Source organism: Loxodonta africana, chromosome 17, assembly GCF_030014295.1.
Source record: "Loxodonta africana isolate mLoxAfr1 chromosome 17, mLoxAfr1.hap2, whole genome shotgun sequence".
In the NCBI taxonomy this organism is placed as follows: domain Eukaryota; kingdom Metazoa; phylum Chordata; class Mammalia; order Proboscidea; family Elephantidae; genus Loxodonta; species Loxodonta africana.
Window position 1 is genome coordinate 15,087,035 of NC_087358.1, and position 17,270 is coordinate 15,104,304.

Genomic DNA, 17,270 nt, shown 5'->3' on the forward strand with positions numbered 1-17,270 from the left:
GTATTGTAGATTGAATGGTGTTCTCAAAAAGTATGTGTTGGAAATCCTAACCCCTAAACATGTATCTGTAATCCCACTGGAAATAGGGTCTTCTTGTTATGTTAATAAGGCCATATCATTATAGGGTGTGTTTTAAACCAATCACATTTGAGGTATAAAAGAGTAGATTAGGTACAGAAGAAAGCAAGCACAGGGAGAAAACTTACATTATCTGGAGACCACGGATACAGACCAACCTACAAGCCCAGAAACTTCAAGAATTGCTGGCTAGAGAAGCTGAAACAAAGATTTTCCCCCAGAGTGGACAGAGCGAGAGTCTTCCCCTCACGCCAGTGCCTTCAATTTAGACAATGACAAAACACTCTTCTTTAAAACCAGTTTTGGTATTTCTATTATAGCAGGACTAAGAAACTAAGACCGATGGTCTTAGTGGTTTTCTAACAGGTCTGTATGAACTCTTAATATATAAAGAATATTAATGAAATTTTTCAGGTACATTATCTGGGGATATACTAATTTAATTCTTTTTTGATACCCTAAGTGATGCAAATTTTAAGTCCTTGACTACTAAACACAAAGTTGAAGGTTCATATTTACCCAGAAGTGCCTCAAAAGAAAGCCCTGGCAACCTACTTCTGAAAGATCACAGCCTTGAAAACCCTATGGAGTTATTCTACTCCGAAACACGTGGGGCTGCCATGAGTCAGACTAGACTCAATGGTAACTGGTTTATTTTTTGATAACTTTCTGTGAAATCTAAATGAATTATTTGCAGTCTTCGGATGAATTCCCTGTATTTAAAGAGTACTGTATGTGTTAGTTCTTTTTTACTGTTGGTACTTTACTTACCAACTCATAGAAAATAAGTCACAGATTTTCATAGCTGAATTCTTAGCAACTATGCTAAAAAATGGCAATAAAAACTTTCAGTAGTAACTCCCTTATTCCACTCATATATAGATACTTCTATTTTATGTATATATAAAGTAGAAGTACTCTGATTCAAGTGGGCAGGAAGCCCAGCCTGCCAACAACCCAGGTCCTCTTTTGTCCCCACAGGGTTTCATCTTCAAGACACCTTGATAGAACTTTCTGTGTCATTGAACATCAAAGGTTGATCATCCTTGTCAAAGACCGCAGTGCAGGAAGCATCAAAAGAAGATGGAAGGAATTGGCCAATGTTCAACCATTTCAGAAGGCAGCATATGATCAAGAACTGATGGTACTGAAGGAAGAAGTCCAAGCTGCCCTGAAGGCACTAGTGAAAAACAAGGCTCCAGGAATTGATGGAATACCAACTGAGATGTTTCAACAAATGGATGCAAGACTAGAAGTGCTCATACCTCTATGCCAAGAAATTAGAAAGACAAAACTACCTGGCCAACTGACTGGAAGAAATACTTATTTGCACCCGTTCTAGAGAGAGGTGATCCAACTGAATGTGGAAATTATCAAACAATAACATTAATATCACAGGCAAGTAAAATTTTGCTGAAGATAATTAAAAAGTAGTTGCAGCAATACGTTGACAAGGAACTGCTAGAAATTCAAACCAGATTCAGATTTATTGAGTATCCAAAGGCATTAAACAGTTTGGATCATGACAAATTATGAATAAAATTGTGAAGAATGGGAATACAAGAACACTTAATTGTGCTCATAAGGAACCTGTACATAGGCCAAGAGGCAGTCATTCTAACAGAACACCCATGAAAGCAGCAGTAAAGAAATTAAACAACCTCTTCTTGCATTGGGAAAATCTGTTGCTAAAACGTCAACTGTCAAAAAGCAAAGATGTCACTCTGAGAACTAAGGTGTGCCTAAGCTAAGCCATGGTACTTTCGATTGCCTCATATGCATGTGAAAGCTGGACAATGAATAAAGAAGACCAAAGAATGCCTTTGGATTATGGTGCTGGCAAAGAATATTGAATATACCTTGGACTGACAAAAGAACAAACAAATCTGTCTTGGAGGAAGTGCAGCCAGAAAGCTCCTTAGAAGCAAGGATGGCAAGACTTCATCTCACTTACTTTGGACATGTTATCAAAAGTGACCAGTCCCTTGAGAAGGAGATCATGTCCAGTAAAGAAGAGGGTCAGTGAAAAAGAGGAAGACCCTCAATGAGATGAACTGACACATTGGCTGCAATGAAGTGCTGACACATAGCAAAGATTGCGAAGATAGTACAGGACTGGGCAATGTTTCATTCTGTTATGCCTAAGATGGCTATGAGTCAGAACTGACTTGATGGCAACTGACAACAACAAAAACCAAAGACCAAACTCCTTATTTAAACAAACAAAATCTCAACCATTCAAGACAGGTATATTAATAGTTCTTGGTCACGCAGCAAGTAAATAGAAGAAGCTCTTTATCTGTAGCCGATAAAGAGTAGAAGAAAACCAATCTAGTATATTCTCCAGGAGTATAGAGTAAAACAAGGAACCCTGGTGACTCAACGGTTAAGTGCTTGGCTGCTAAACAAAAAGTAGGTGGTTAGAATTTACCATCTTCTGTGCAGGAGAAAAGACCTGGTGATCTGCACCTGTAAAGATTACAGCCTAGGAAACAGGAAACCTATGGGGCAGTTCTACTCTCTCCTATAGGGTCACTGTGAGTCTAAATCAACACCAAGGCACACAACAACAACATGGGGTAAAACAGCTCTTATTTCAAAACATTTTGGAAGGAAGAAAATCAGATTTTTTGCATGGTCCTTGTTTTATAATACCCATGGCGATATGCATGTCAATTACCTAGAAGCATAAGTTCAGCCATCCTATAATTTTGATTAGAATTACTCATTAAACACCAATTGCATAAAATAGATACTAAATTAGCAGTGATCCCTATTTAAAACACACAAATCTTTCTAAGGAGCATAAATTGTAGGGACTTTCATGACACAGATTCCACAAAGACATTCAGGTATCAGAGGATGTCTCAGAGTAACAGGAATGAGAATATTTTCCTTCCTTTGAGTCAGAATCGACTTGACGGCAATGGGTTTGGTTTTTTGGTTTTAGGGAAACTAAAAAAAAAAAAAAAAAAAATTTTTTTTTTTTTTTTTAAAGAACAGCATTTTCGACTTTATTATTTTATTGCCTTATTTCGTATTTATTTTCTTTACCTACATGAAAAATTAGTTGAGAAATTACAGTACTTTGCCCGTTCTTTTCTCCCAATGAGTCAGTAACATTTATTCCCAAATCACTTACATACCAAAAAAAAAACCAAACCCAGTGCCGTCGAGTCGATTCCGACTCATAGCAACCCTATAGGACAGAGTAGAACTGCCCCACAGAGTTTCCAAGGAGCGCCTGCGGATCCTTCGGTTAGCAGCCGTAGCACTTAACCACTGCACTACCAGGGTTTCCATCACTTACACAGAAAGGCTGATTTTGGTGATAAATATTTCTTTGTTTAATTCAGAAATTTATTTTGTGTAACCCACAAGTTTTATATAGCTTTAGTTAAAAAAAAAGAATTTTTTTTTTTTTTTTTTGGTGTTGCAGGCACTGTGCAACAAACTAACAAAGTGCTCATTTTCAACAAGTTTGATGCCCTTTCTTCTTGCTTCTTAAAGTTGCTTGGTGAGATTAATCTGTTGATTAGGCTTTTTGAGCTCTGGGAAACCCAAGTAGAATTTTATTCTTTTTTTGAATTTGGGAGTTTAACTGCCTGGGCATAACAACGCGCAGTCCATCTTTATGCAAAATAGTTTCAAAAGGCGATGTGCCTGAAGGGCTGTTTTATGGCATTAGTTGGTTTTATATCTTCTGCAATCAACACTCTGCGGCTACATGGCCATGTAAATTCATGAGAGATTTTTCTGTTGAAACCCAGACAAGGTCACCTGCTTCTGAAGATCACAGAGAGATAAAAGTGACACTGTTTCTACTAAAAACAATGTGTGCAGCCTTTGGAAAAATTAAAAATAGAAAAGAAAATATATCATTGATTTTTAATCTCTTTCTTTTGGACGTTTGTATTTCCAATGTTAAGCCTAATGAAAGAATTTTGGACAAGTACTGCTACTAGCTAGTCATACTTATTTCCTTTTACACAATGTTTCTGAAAGCGTTAAAGAGATTTCAAAACCGGTTTTGCTTTCAATGGCGAGGGTGGGCTTCTTCAGGCACCTCGTTTGTGCAAGGAAGTCTGCATCTTACGGGTTTTTTTGTGTGTCTGGATGTCTTCTATAAAATACGCTATAGAACAGACTTGTAACATTTTTAGAAATCAGCTGGCCAATGCATTTAATGATATTTCTATTTCTTTTTTTCCGAGGCGGGTGGGAGAGGTGGTGATTGCCTTTATACTCCCTCCTCTCCACTCTTTTACACAGTATTATTTTTTCCTAAAAAGAAACGTATACAAAACGAAGCTCCCGTTCACTTAGACGCACGCTTTGTTTTGTAGCGCTGTCAGTGTCGTGTGTGCTCGTCTAGTCATGGTGTGTCTTGCTCCATTCCTTTCCAAAATGCCTTAGGAAAAGAACACCCACTGGTTTACCAGGGATTAAGCCCCCTGACTTTTCACTTGCCAGCCTGACCTTTTTATACACTGTCACATGACCCCACGTTGTAATAGTTTCACAGCCGTTGCCGTCGAGTCGGTGACCCCACGTGTGCCGGGTAGAGCTGTGCTCCACAGGGTTTTCAACGACTAATTTTTCAAAAGTAGATCACCAGACGTTTCTTCTGAGGCCCCTCTGGGTGGACTCAAACCTCCAACCTTTTGGTTAGCAGCTAAGCTTATTAACCATTCACATTACAGACAGACTTCAAGAGTTGGAATAGGACTGATTGGGTAATAGGACCGAAACATTTATGGATTGATTGGTCTGTGGCACGCCCTATGCTGGGCATTTTACAGACTCTCCAGCTCATTCTCAACAACCTTATGCCTAAGTACTATTATTTTTCCCATGTTACCCACAAGGAAACTGAGGCAGAGAGTATACAAGCAGATACAAAGGCCACACATGTAGAATGTGGCAGAACTGAAATTCAAACCAGATACCAAAACCAAAACCAAACCTGCTGCTGCCAGGGATTCGGACTCATAGCGAATCTATAGGACAGAGTAGAACTGCCCCATAGGGTTTCCAAGGCTGTAACTCTTTACAGAAGTTGACTTCCACATCTTTCTCCCACAGGGCGGCTGGTGGGTTTGAACCGCAGACCTTTTGGTTAGCAGCTGAGCCCTTTACCACTGTGCCACCAGGGCTCCTAATGTAAGCCAAGTAGGGCCAACCTATCTTTCATGGTGACTCTAGCTAAATTTGAGAATACCATTATTTGCAGTAATAGACTTTCAAAGATTCTAAAGAAACAACAACAAAACAAAACGTAGAGTAGGGAAAACAGGAGGGGCACATTGAAATTTTTGTCTTTTCCTGGTTCTGGCCAAGTTCAGTATAGGTTTTCATCATGCTGCCTGAGGCAGCATGGAAGAGTGAGACTGGCACTTGCTGGGGTATCCGAAAGTAAGAATAAAGGTGCTCACGGTGCTCACCTCCATGACAGGGAGGTTTACTGTGTATGTACGACTAATGTGTTTCTTTCTCTTGTGTTTAAGTTTACATAAATGCTGTCAAGCTGTATGAAGCATTTTGCAACTTAATTTTTCATTTGTCACAGGACTTTTCAGACCTCTCTTGTATGTTTCTATAGATCTGATTCAAATGTATGAGCATATCACAAGTATTATCCATCCTCCTGTTGATGAGTACTTTGATCGAGTCCAAATTTGACTCTAACAAGCATCCTTGCACATCTCCTGGCGTGGCTGTGGAAAATTTCTCTCCACAAATATTCTAGATCAGAGGCATGTTTTTCATGCTGTTTCAAGGCACAGAGCCCCAGTGCATAAGAACACCTTATCTGAACCCAGGTTTCATATATTCCCTTATTTTCTGCACCGGATCATTTATAACCATCACGCTTCTGAAAGAGTACAACGAAACAAAGGCTTTGGATTATAGTACCTGGGTTTAGTGGTGTCTTGAAAGATCTTTTCCTTCTACTAAAAAAGGAAAATACTTAAACCAGTCTGTCATCTTGCTACTGGAATTAATTTCAAAAATGCAAATTTGATCATCAAATCCTTCAGTTTAAAGCCTTGCGATTAAATTGATATCCTCTGATGATCAATAGGAAAGACACTCTTAGAATGCCTTAAAGGACCCTTGGTGACCTCCCCTCTATTTTCCTCTTTAACGTCTTGATTTGTGCCCCTGGCCTATGCATTATCTATGCTGAACCTCTCACAGTTCCCAGTTCGGGCCTTAGAGTTTAATAGCTTCATGCTTCTGCACTTGACGAACATCTACTTAGTACCTGTGTTTTGAAACTCTAAAGATCTTTGTGATTATTTGCCCTTTATTTGTGATATCCTCCTTTTGTGTTCTGACTTCCAGTTTAATACCAGTTGGTGCTAAATGACCCGAAAGGCTGACTATGTTCCCATCAGTCATTTTACTTAGATGTGAAGGACTCGAAGCAGGTAGCATAGCCACATACAGCCGAACAGCACTACCATGGGGAAGTCTTGCAGTATCTCAGGCCAGCTGCCAGACCACTTCATGCACAGGCCGTGCTCTGTGCAAGAGGCAAGGCTGAAGAGGGCTGGGACTAGAAGGGAGCTACCCACTCCTTCCCTTGCCCATCTTTTACGCTATGCCTGTCAGGAAACCTCTCTGAGCGTATATACCAAGCCTCATCCCTCCTGGGGCAGCTGCAACTTCAGAGGCTGACAATAAGCAATTCTGAAAACCAGATAGAATCTGTGACCTTGGTATAGCATGGCCTAGTTATATTATGGGGGCGGTGGTGTTTCAGTGGTGCGATTCTCGCCTTCAATAAGAGAAGCCTGGCTCTGATTCTCAGCCCACGTACCTTAAGTGCAGACACCACTTGCCTGTCATTGGAGGCTTATGTGTTGCCATGACGAACTGGCTCCAGTGGAGCTTCCAGACTAAGATGGACTACGAAGAAAGGCCTGCCAATCTACTTCCAAAAAATCAGCCAGTGAAAACCTTGTGAATCACAAGGGTCCTAGTCCGCCATGCATGGGGTCGCCAACTGGATGGCAGCTAACAACACGAAGTTACATTATGTATCTCTTTGCCAATGTAGTGCACTTACTTACTCAATTAGAGCTCAGCTTCTCCATTTAGATGGTGAACCTCGGTGGTGCTTCCCTGAGTACGCAATAAAGAATTACACCCATCCTCCTAGTGTTTCCTATTACTTGTCACCCTATAGCAATCTATAAACTTTTCACACATTTGTTTGTTTAATATCTGGGTCCCCTCTTCCCCCTTCCCCTGCCTTACCCCCACTTTTCCCATTAGAATTTAAGTTGCTGGAGGGCAGGAATCTGCCTTGCACACCGACAAAGGCCAAATACCTGGGATGGTGCTTGGCACATACTGGCTGTTAAATAACTATTTGTTGCATGAAAGGAGGCCATTTTAAGGATTAGGCTGTACTCGTATTTCTATGCAGAACAAAAGTATGGTGTGGCATAAAAAAATACTTCATATAAGTGTTTGTTGAGTGAATGCAAGATTTCAAATATATTCTCCAGGAAACCTAATGATTGCAGGGAATTCCATTCACTGTTTAAATTCAGTTTTTACTTTGCTAAAAATCATTAAAAAAAATTAACAAACCTTATATAGCACAATGATCTAGGTATGTTTCTCACACTTTATAAAAACTGACACATTTAACTCTGATAACTACCCTTTGTTGGATCCCTGGTGGTGCAAAAGATTAAGCAAGTGGCTGTTAACCAAGCAGTTGCAGGTTCGAACCCACCCAATGGCTCCCTGTGAGAAAGACCTGCTAATTTGCTTCTGTGAAGACTGCAGACTAGAAGACTCTATGGGGCAGTTCTACTCTGTCACATGGGTTTCCTATGCATCAATATCAGCTTGACGGGACACAACAACAGTTGGGTTGCTGGGGAAATGTGGGGGAGAGAGGTTCAAGTTTTGGCCTGCTCAGAAATAAACCTCTGTTTTGAATTGGGGGTCAATAGTGATTTTGTGCCCCACAGTTTAGAGGTAGACAATGGGAGAGTTACTGGTCATCATTGGTTTAGTGCATAGGGAATTTATAATTCAGGGATGCATTTTTAAAAACCATCCTACTAATCCTACTAATAGCATATTTACTGGGAATTTCCACTAGATTAGATTATGTGGTCTTTTTTTTCTTCTTTTTTTTTTCAAGACATTCATTTATAGTGTTGTTGTATCAAGAACTGAGAAGTGTCTAAGAATTTACTCAACTTGTAAGCTGATCAGTTAGCCTGCCACAGTTTCATAGATGCTGGAAGAAGACACAAGACTCATGCATCAGAGACAACAGACTTTATTACTCATGGTACTGCAAATAGCATGAGTTTCATGCTCAAGTTGGTTCCCCTTCCCTCATGAGTACATGGGGGCAATGTGGGGGTAGGTGTATATGGATGCTGTGTATGCACCGGGTCTGTACCATAGCTGAGAAGCTCTGAGTTTATGAAACCCATAATCCTATAAAAAGGCTGCTAGCAAACCTGCCCAAATTTTGACATGGAGGGAAACATTGTTTTGTTATCCTCAAGAACAAACAAATCAACGTTGTGACTCAAAGAGAGACACTACCTCTATCTTCTAACAGTATTCCTTTACAGATATTTTTGAAAAGATAGTGCAGGAAAAAGACTGCCTTAAGATACGCAGAAATACAAAATCCCATGGAGCACTGTCTCCCAATATGTTGGCATTATTTCTACACTCTTGTGGGAAGTTCAGGGGCACTAATATCCTGTACCTGGAATTCTCGTTCTCTTTCTTTTAAGTGTTATTTGTATACTTTTTAAAATTCTTATAGTCAATTGTGCAGTTTTATCCTGAACCTCATTGTAAATTCCAGCTTTACTTACTGTGCTAAATGACTCATTTAACAAACATTTACTGAGCAATTAGTATGTGCCAGATACCGTACTAGCAGCCAGGGGTACAGTAAACAGTAAACATGACAGACAAAGCCCCTTTCCTCCTAGGTAAGTTGAATAATGAACAACAATATCATTTTGGAGAATGTTACATACTATTATGAAAATAACAAGTTATGTGATAGAGAATGATGGCCAGGAGCAACATTAGATAAGAGTATCAGCAAAATGCCCCCTGACATTGGAGCTGAGACTTGAAAGATCAAAAAAGGCTGGTCATATGGAGATCAATGGCGAAGAACATTCCAAGAAAAGGGAGTAGCTAGTATAAAGATCCTGCGGTGGAATAAGATTGACTGTTTAATGAACAGAAAGAAAGCACCTGTGGCTGGAAATTCAAACTAAAAAAAACCCAAGCCCATTGCTGTCAAGTCAATTCCAACTCATAGTGACCCTATAGGACAGAGTACAACTGGCCCATAGGGTCTCCAAGGAGCAGTTGATGGATTCGAATTGCCGACCTTTTAGTTAGCAGCCGTACCTCTTAAGCACTGTGCTACCAGGGCTCTGGATGGAACTTAGCAGGGAGGTAAAGGTAACAGGAAATGAGGTCAGAGGTAGACAGAGCTCAAAACGTGAAGGGTTTCCCTGTAAATCATAGTGACTAGTTTGAATTTTATCCTAAGCACTATGGAAATGATTATTCTTAGTATAATATAAAGATTTCAAGGTAGGCTGGCTTAGTCTGGTGTGGTAGCTGTGAAAATAGAAAAAAATACACTGCTTTGGAAGTTTGAAGCTAGAGCTAATAAAATGATTTTGTGTGTCTCTGCTAGTTTATATACTCAAGTTCAACTTTATACCCAAGTTTATTCTATATTCAATTTTAACTATTGAATATTGATGCCAAATCTTTCCAAACATAAGCCAGGTATTTATTTTATTTTTATGCAATTAAATTAGTCAGATCATCTCAAATATATCATAAAAAAGAAAGGAACCTGAGATATTGGAATAGTACTGCTAAGGAAAAAAAAATATAATAGAATGAAATAATTATCAGAGTAACAGTAGTAAGGGAATTGAAAGCATAAATAACTTAGCTATTTCTGTTTAATAGCACTTTTTTGGTTTCACGACAGACAGAATGACTAAGTATTATATACATTTAGGACAAAGCAAAGATTCTTCTTAATATATTTAAGCCATCAAAGCCATGAAATTTTAAATATTTCTTAAATCTTCCTGGACAGTCAGTTCTCCACTGAGGAAATAAATCTTGTTTTGTAAAATTGCTGCAGTCTACTCAGACTAAAATGTGAGAACAAGATTAATAGAAATGAGAAAATAAAGGTACTATACAAAAATCTATTTACCCAGAAGTTGGAATTGACAAGGAAACCCCAGATGGTTATTAAATAGGGTCTGAAAGTATTTAATGTTGAATTGATTCTGTAAAAACTTGTTGTATTTTTCCTGTCTCTTAGTTGAAAAACACAGTTACATTCACAGAAATACAGCACTAAAGCATTTTAAGTAAAATGATTTGTTTCATTATCCAATTTAGTTAGTCTCTGGGAAGTGTGGTTTTTATAAGAAGCAAGGCCACTGCATGGACTTTAAGAATTAGTTGATTCCACATGATCTTAAGTAGCAGAAATATGTAAGATAAATGCTTTGAAGTCATCAGTAGATGCCATCCAATAGACAACTTATTTAGGATTTAAGCATAATGTTTTAAAATGTGTTTGTAATATAAACATATGCTATACTTTTTTTTTTTTTCTATTTAGTATATATTTTTAACATGTGATATTTGGGCCTAGATGTAGAATGAGCAGACATATGTAAACTTGGTACTTCATCCTGAAAGGTTTTCAGTTGTTTATACAGATGTTTAAAAGGCAAAAGCTGATTTGATCACTGAGTCCAAAAAGCACAGTCATTTTAAAGTAAAAAACAACAAAAAAAAGTAGCAGCTATTTTTCCGTAGCTTGGGATCTTCCTGAGCAGTGAAAGGGAGAAAGTGATGGTATAATTCCCAAATTCACTTTATTAATAATTTAGGGCCAACCCAGGCCGTCTACTCTTTGAGAATTAGAGAAAGACTTTATGTACTCCATTTTTGTTTGCTTGTTTTGCTTTTAAGGAAATAGGTCTTCCATGGTAAGAACCCTTGTGAATACAGTTTGGTAATTGGTTTCGAAGGCAGCAGTTGGGTCATTTTGACACACATTATAATAACTAAGGTCTGATAAGCCAGCTGTCCATTATTCTGGACTGCATAGGTGCAAAGACGTTGAGTCTAGGTATGTTGGGATTTACTGTCCATGCAGTTCTTTGTGTTATGAGCCTTTGCTCAGCAGTTATCTTCTCTGTTGCCTATATATTTGTTGGATACCTAGTCTCGTGTATGCGTGTCTTTTCTATTTTATATTGTTTTAAGATGTTTATTATTGTATCCTCAAGGTTTTTCTTCAGTGTTTAGCTTGCAGTCTCTTATCTAAAGTGATAAATGCATATAAAATGAGCCTTCATGTATACTCTGTCCCACAGATTACATTGGATTAAGCATCACTACTTTGCTTGTAAATTGGCTGAGTTTTTGTAGCTGTCTTCAATGTTATTTCTATCTATTTAGCATGAAGTATGACTCATGAGTGACCTTACTGAACCTACTTATAAAGGCTTTTTATTGCAATGAGTTCTGAGAGACACAATATGAACACTGCAGAAACTGCCTTGTTTACATCTTTAACCTTGTCCTTTTTATTGCCCTTCCCTATTCTATTTGTTAGTATCATAATCTTTTCATCACCCACATAGTTTTTTCTTGTCAAAGAACACCACCACCTCTCTCATTCATATTTTCCCACCACTGAATCATTGTTTGTTTTAACCTCCAACAGATTCTGACAAATTCCATTCTGTTCCCTCTTTTATCTAAAATGAACCTTATTTTTGCACCAAATTCAACTGAACTGCATTTTCTTGGCTTTATTCTATAGAATTTTAACTTGCTAATTGTTTTATGTTTCTGTAAAACAATTTTTAGAACAGATGGCTGCCACTGCCCAGGATCGGCAGCCAAAGCCACCAGTCAACCCCCAACAATCTTTGGCACTTACACTAGCTCCTTGTTATGAGAGTCCTGGGAACAGGTTGATAAAATTAGGATAATTCCTTTCTTACAGTCTTCTGACTGTAGTGTTTCTTAAAATAAAGCTTAGCAACACTGTTCATAGTAGCAGTTATAATTTTAACATAATCATGACCACTCCCACTGGAATAGCCAGTCAACATGCATTCTTGATAAGAACATGGATATTTTTACTCTTGTTTTTCTAATTGTAGATAATTACTATATCGAATAAATGTTCACAGAGGCTTGCCACCTAGAGTATATCAGACTTCCTTTGGCTTAACTGTGATATACTCCAGCAGAATAAATTACTTTCCATAGTAGTTGAGATGTAGTAGAATTTCTAAAGATGTACTTCCAATTCATATTATTCTTATGAGATTCTGTTTTCCAATTGCTCTGTCTATATTGACAGTCAAACTAAATATATTCCCTTTATCACCATACATTTATTGAGCGCCTGTCTTACAAAGTGTAATGGCACATTATCTACTATCACTAGACACACACACAACCCACATTGCTGTTACATTTCTCTTGAGATTATTTCCTTCATATTGATGTAAAATATCTTCCTTCTTTGTGTGTTGGATTTTAATCCTACCTAGAATGTTTGTTTTTGATTCAGTGTTCTTCAGTTTGGGAGATATTATTTACAGGAAATTTCTTCTGGAGACAGAAAATGTGATTGTTATTAAACTCATTAGAAATATTGATTGGGGGACATCAAAATCAATCGGCATAACATAGTTCATAAGAAAATGTTCTACAGTTCACTTTGGTGAGTAGCCTCTGGGGTTTTAAAAGCTTTTGAATGGCCATTTAAAATACATCTATTCATCCCATCCTGTCTAGGGCTAAAGAGAATGATGAAAACCAAAGACACAACAAAAAACTAGCTCAGAGAACTAAAAAAAAGGACCGCGTAAACCAGATCTTCTACCAGCCTCAGCCCAGAAGAACTGGATAGTGCCCAGCTACCATCACCTACTGCTCTGACAGGGATCACAACAGAGAGTTCCAGAAAGAGTGAGAGAAAAATGTGGAATGAAATTCAAATTCATGAAAAAAGAGCAGACTTACTGGCCTGATAGAAACTGGAGAAACCCCTGAGACTATAGCCCCCAGACGCTCAGCTAACCCAGAACTAAAACAATTCCTGATGTCCACTTTTCCGAAAAGGATTAGGCAGGCCTATAAAACAAATAATAACATGTGAGGAACATGCTTCTTAGTTCAATCATGTGTATGAGACCAAATGAGCAACTCCTGCCCAAAAGCAAGACAAGAAGGCAGGAATGGACAGAAAACGGATGAAAGTGGAACCTATGGTGGAGTGGGGGAGCATGCTGTCATATTGTGGGGATTGCAAACAATGTCAAAAGACAAGGTATATATAAATTTTTGAATGAGAAATTAACTTTCACCTAATGCACACACACACACACACACACACAAAATATGTATCTATTAAAACACCGCGGAGCTGCACATTTATACTTGGGTTTCACCAGAATGAAGAAATATGACTGGCGAGGCACAACTGGATCTCCACATGCAAAAGAACAAAGCTGGACCCATACCTGACACCATATATGAAAATTAACCAAAAATAGATCAAGAAACTAAATGTGAGAACTAAAACCGTAAGAATTCTTTGAAGAAAACATAGAGGTAACTCTTCAGGACCTAGATTTTAACAATGGATTCTTAGATTTAACATCAAAAGCATAAGTAACAAAAGAAAAAATAGACAAACTGGATTCCATCAAAATTAAAAACTATGTTCATCAAAGGACTTTGTCAATAAAGTAGGAGATAACCTATAGATTGAGAGAAAGTTTTGGGATCCATGTATCATGTACCAAAAACCAAAAAGCCAAACCCAGTGCCAAGGAGCTGATTTCAACTCATAGTGACCCTATAGGACAGAGTAGAACTGCCCCGTAGAGTTTCCAAGGAGCACCTGGCGGATTCGAACTGCTGACCCTTTGGTTAGTGGCCGTAGCACTTAATGACTACACCACCAGAGTTTCCATATATATCATATAAGAGTTTTTTATCCAGATTACATAAAGACTTCTACAACTTAACAAAAAGACAAACAACCCAATCAAAAATGGGCAAAGAATGTGAATAGACATTTTACCAAAGAAAATACAAATGGCCAACAAGTACCTGAAAAGATGCTGTCAACATCATTGTTATTGTTGGTGGTGCCATCAAAACAAATTGTTATTCGTGGTTCTGACTTATAGCAACCCTACAGGGCAGAGTAGAACTGCCCTGTAGGGTTTCTAAGGAATGGCTGGTGAATTTGAACTGACGACCCCTTGGTTAGCAGCCAGGCTCTTAACCACTATGCCACCAGAGCTCCTCAACATCATTAGTCATTAGGAAAATGAAAACTGAAGCCACAATGAGATGTCTATGATTAAAAAAGAAAGAAAGAAAACAACAGGTGTTGGCAAGGATGTAGAGAAATTGGAGCCCTTATGCTTCGCTGGTGTGATTTTAAGACGGTTTAGCCACTGTGGAAACAGTTTGGTGGTTCCTCAGAAAGTTAGATATAGAATTACCATACCAAAAACCCACTGCTGTCGAGTCGATTCTGACTCATAGTGACCCTAAAGGACAGAGTAGAACTGCCCCATAGGGTTTCCAAGGAGCAGCAGGGGGATCTGAACTGCTGACCTTTTGGTTACCAGCCATTGCTCTTAACCACTACATCAAGTTTTCCAAATATGACCCAGCAATTGAACTCCTAGGTATATAACAAGAAGTACTGAAAGCAGGAATACAAACAGATACTTGTACATCAGTGTTCATTGAGTAATAGCCAAAAGGTAGAAACAACATAAAAGTCCATCAAGGGATGAATGGATAAACAAAATGTGAAATATACATATAATGAAATGTTACTCAGCCATAAAGAAAAATTAAATCTTGATATAGGCCACAACATGGATGAACCTTGAGTGAAGTCAGTCAGTTACAAAAGAACAAATATTATATTAACCCACTTGTATAAAATATCTACAATAGGCAAATGTACAGAGACTAAAACTGATTCGTGGTTACCAGGGGCTGGAGGGAGGGAGTCATTGCTTAGGACGACTGTTGTTGAGTTTCTCTTAAGGGGGATGGAAAAGTTTGGAAGGGGGTAAGGGTGATGGTGGCACAACATGATGAAAGTAACTAATGCCACTGAATTGTACATGTAAAAAAAGTTGAAGTGGTAAATGTTTTCTTATATATATTTTTTACCACAATTTAAAAATACAGTTGGCAAGCAAAACTAAATTCTGAAGTCTTCAACGAGTTTTCTTAATCGTTTCCTTGCCCTGCCCCAACACCACCATCATTTCAGTTGTTCAGTGGCTTCTCCTTGGCAGAGCCTCCATCACAAAGTGTTCTCAGAAATTACTAAATTTTAATCCTAAATCAATATCTGTTGAGCAATGACCATTTTGGCCCAGCTTTTTTTAGGGAAACTGCCCTGTATGTAACATGGTAAGAAGAAAAAGATTCTTACCATCTTTATCATGAGGTTGGTATTATTCTCTCCGTTCCAAGTGTCCCCCTATTCTAGAAAGTCAGTGTAATGAATATGTATTGTTTTTGCCTAAGCAAACTCCCTCTTTCCTTGTTTGTTAAAAGCACCGATGCACTATACCATGCTCTATCGAGATGAGTAAAAAGTGCTTTGCAAATAAGTAGGGGAAGAAATGTTCAGGAAATGTTATAGAAAAAAGGGGACAACTGTGTTTGTTCTGAAAAGACTGCAAATAAACCCACCACCATGGTCAGGCTTGGCCAGTCAGATTATCTCATTGCCCAGGAAACAGTGATTGATCCAATAAGCGGACATGTGAATTCTTTTCTGTTATTGACATACGGGCATCAGGAGAAAGAAACTTAATTTTTCCTTCTGTGGTTGCAATAAGGTATGACTACCCAAGATATATTCCCTGATGCTAGGATAAAGTTTATTCAAAAAAGGATAAAATAGTTAAGATATAAAAGTCTGGCTTAAAAAAAAAAAGCAGATGAGTGACGATGCATAGAGCATACTGGTGGCATTAAGTCCCAGTTGCAAAAATAAAGACTTCTTACTTGCAATATTTTCTACTCTTCCTCCGATACTGTGATCTCTCCCTTTTTTTTCGCATTTTAAGCACCTCACCCCTGGTTTTTTGTTTCATTAAGTTGGAGCCACTATTCTGTAAAATTGCATGTAAAAAAGCCTTCATTTGTAAAATATAGTTAATACAATATAGTTAAAGTAAATAATAAGAATGACAACTAATACATATTTTGCTATCATATTTTACTGCATATCAGAGGCTGCTCCAAGTGCTTTACAGAGCTGACCTCTGTCCAGGCAGTCTGACTCCAAAACTGGCTGTAAATCAGGTTTATATACTCAAAAGGAGAGATGAGATCCGCAGCAGCTCTGAAGGCATCACTCTTGGTGTGATAGGCCTAAAATCTGTCGCACATCTTGCTGATTTGCTGTTAATAAGGGAGTAGAGACTTTATAATTTTCACTTTCACTGCAACCTGTGATGCAAAGATGATTTGTAAATGAGGAAACTCTAACTCTTAAGTGCCATGTGGCTTATCCAAAATTGACAAGTAGTGAGAAAAGAGGACAGGATCTAAATCACCACCATCTGAATCCTAGACTTATGCTCTTCACACTGGTTGGTGGAACATTGTGTAAATGCTGAGACAGGACGGTCACCTTAGGTTAAGCCAGACATGGATCTCTTTCAATAAATAACCTGCTTTAGGAGAGAAGGGCAAACTTCTCTTTATACAATGATTTTCACAGCAAACCAGACGTAGCTTTTTAAATTTAATTTTATCCTACAGAAATAGAGATAAGCATATGAAACCCATTGCTGTTGCATTGATTCCAAGTCATAGCGAGCCTATAGTGACCCTATAGGACAGAGTAGAACTGCACCATAGAGTTTCCAAGGACTGGCTGGTGGGTTTGAAATGGTGACCTTTTGGTTAGCAGCTGTAGCTCTTAACCACTGTGCCACCAGGACTCCAGAAAAACATATAAACCTGTTGCTGTTGAGTCGATTCCAACTCCTAGTGACCTGATAGAACAGAGTGGAGCTGCCCCATAGGGTTTTCCAAGGAGCAGCTGGTGGATT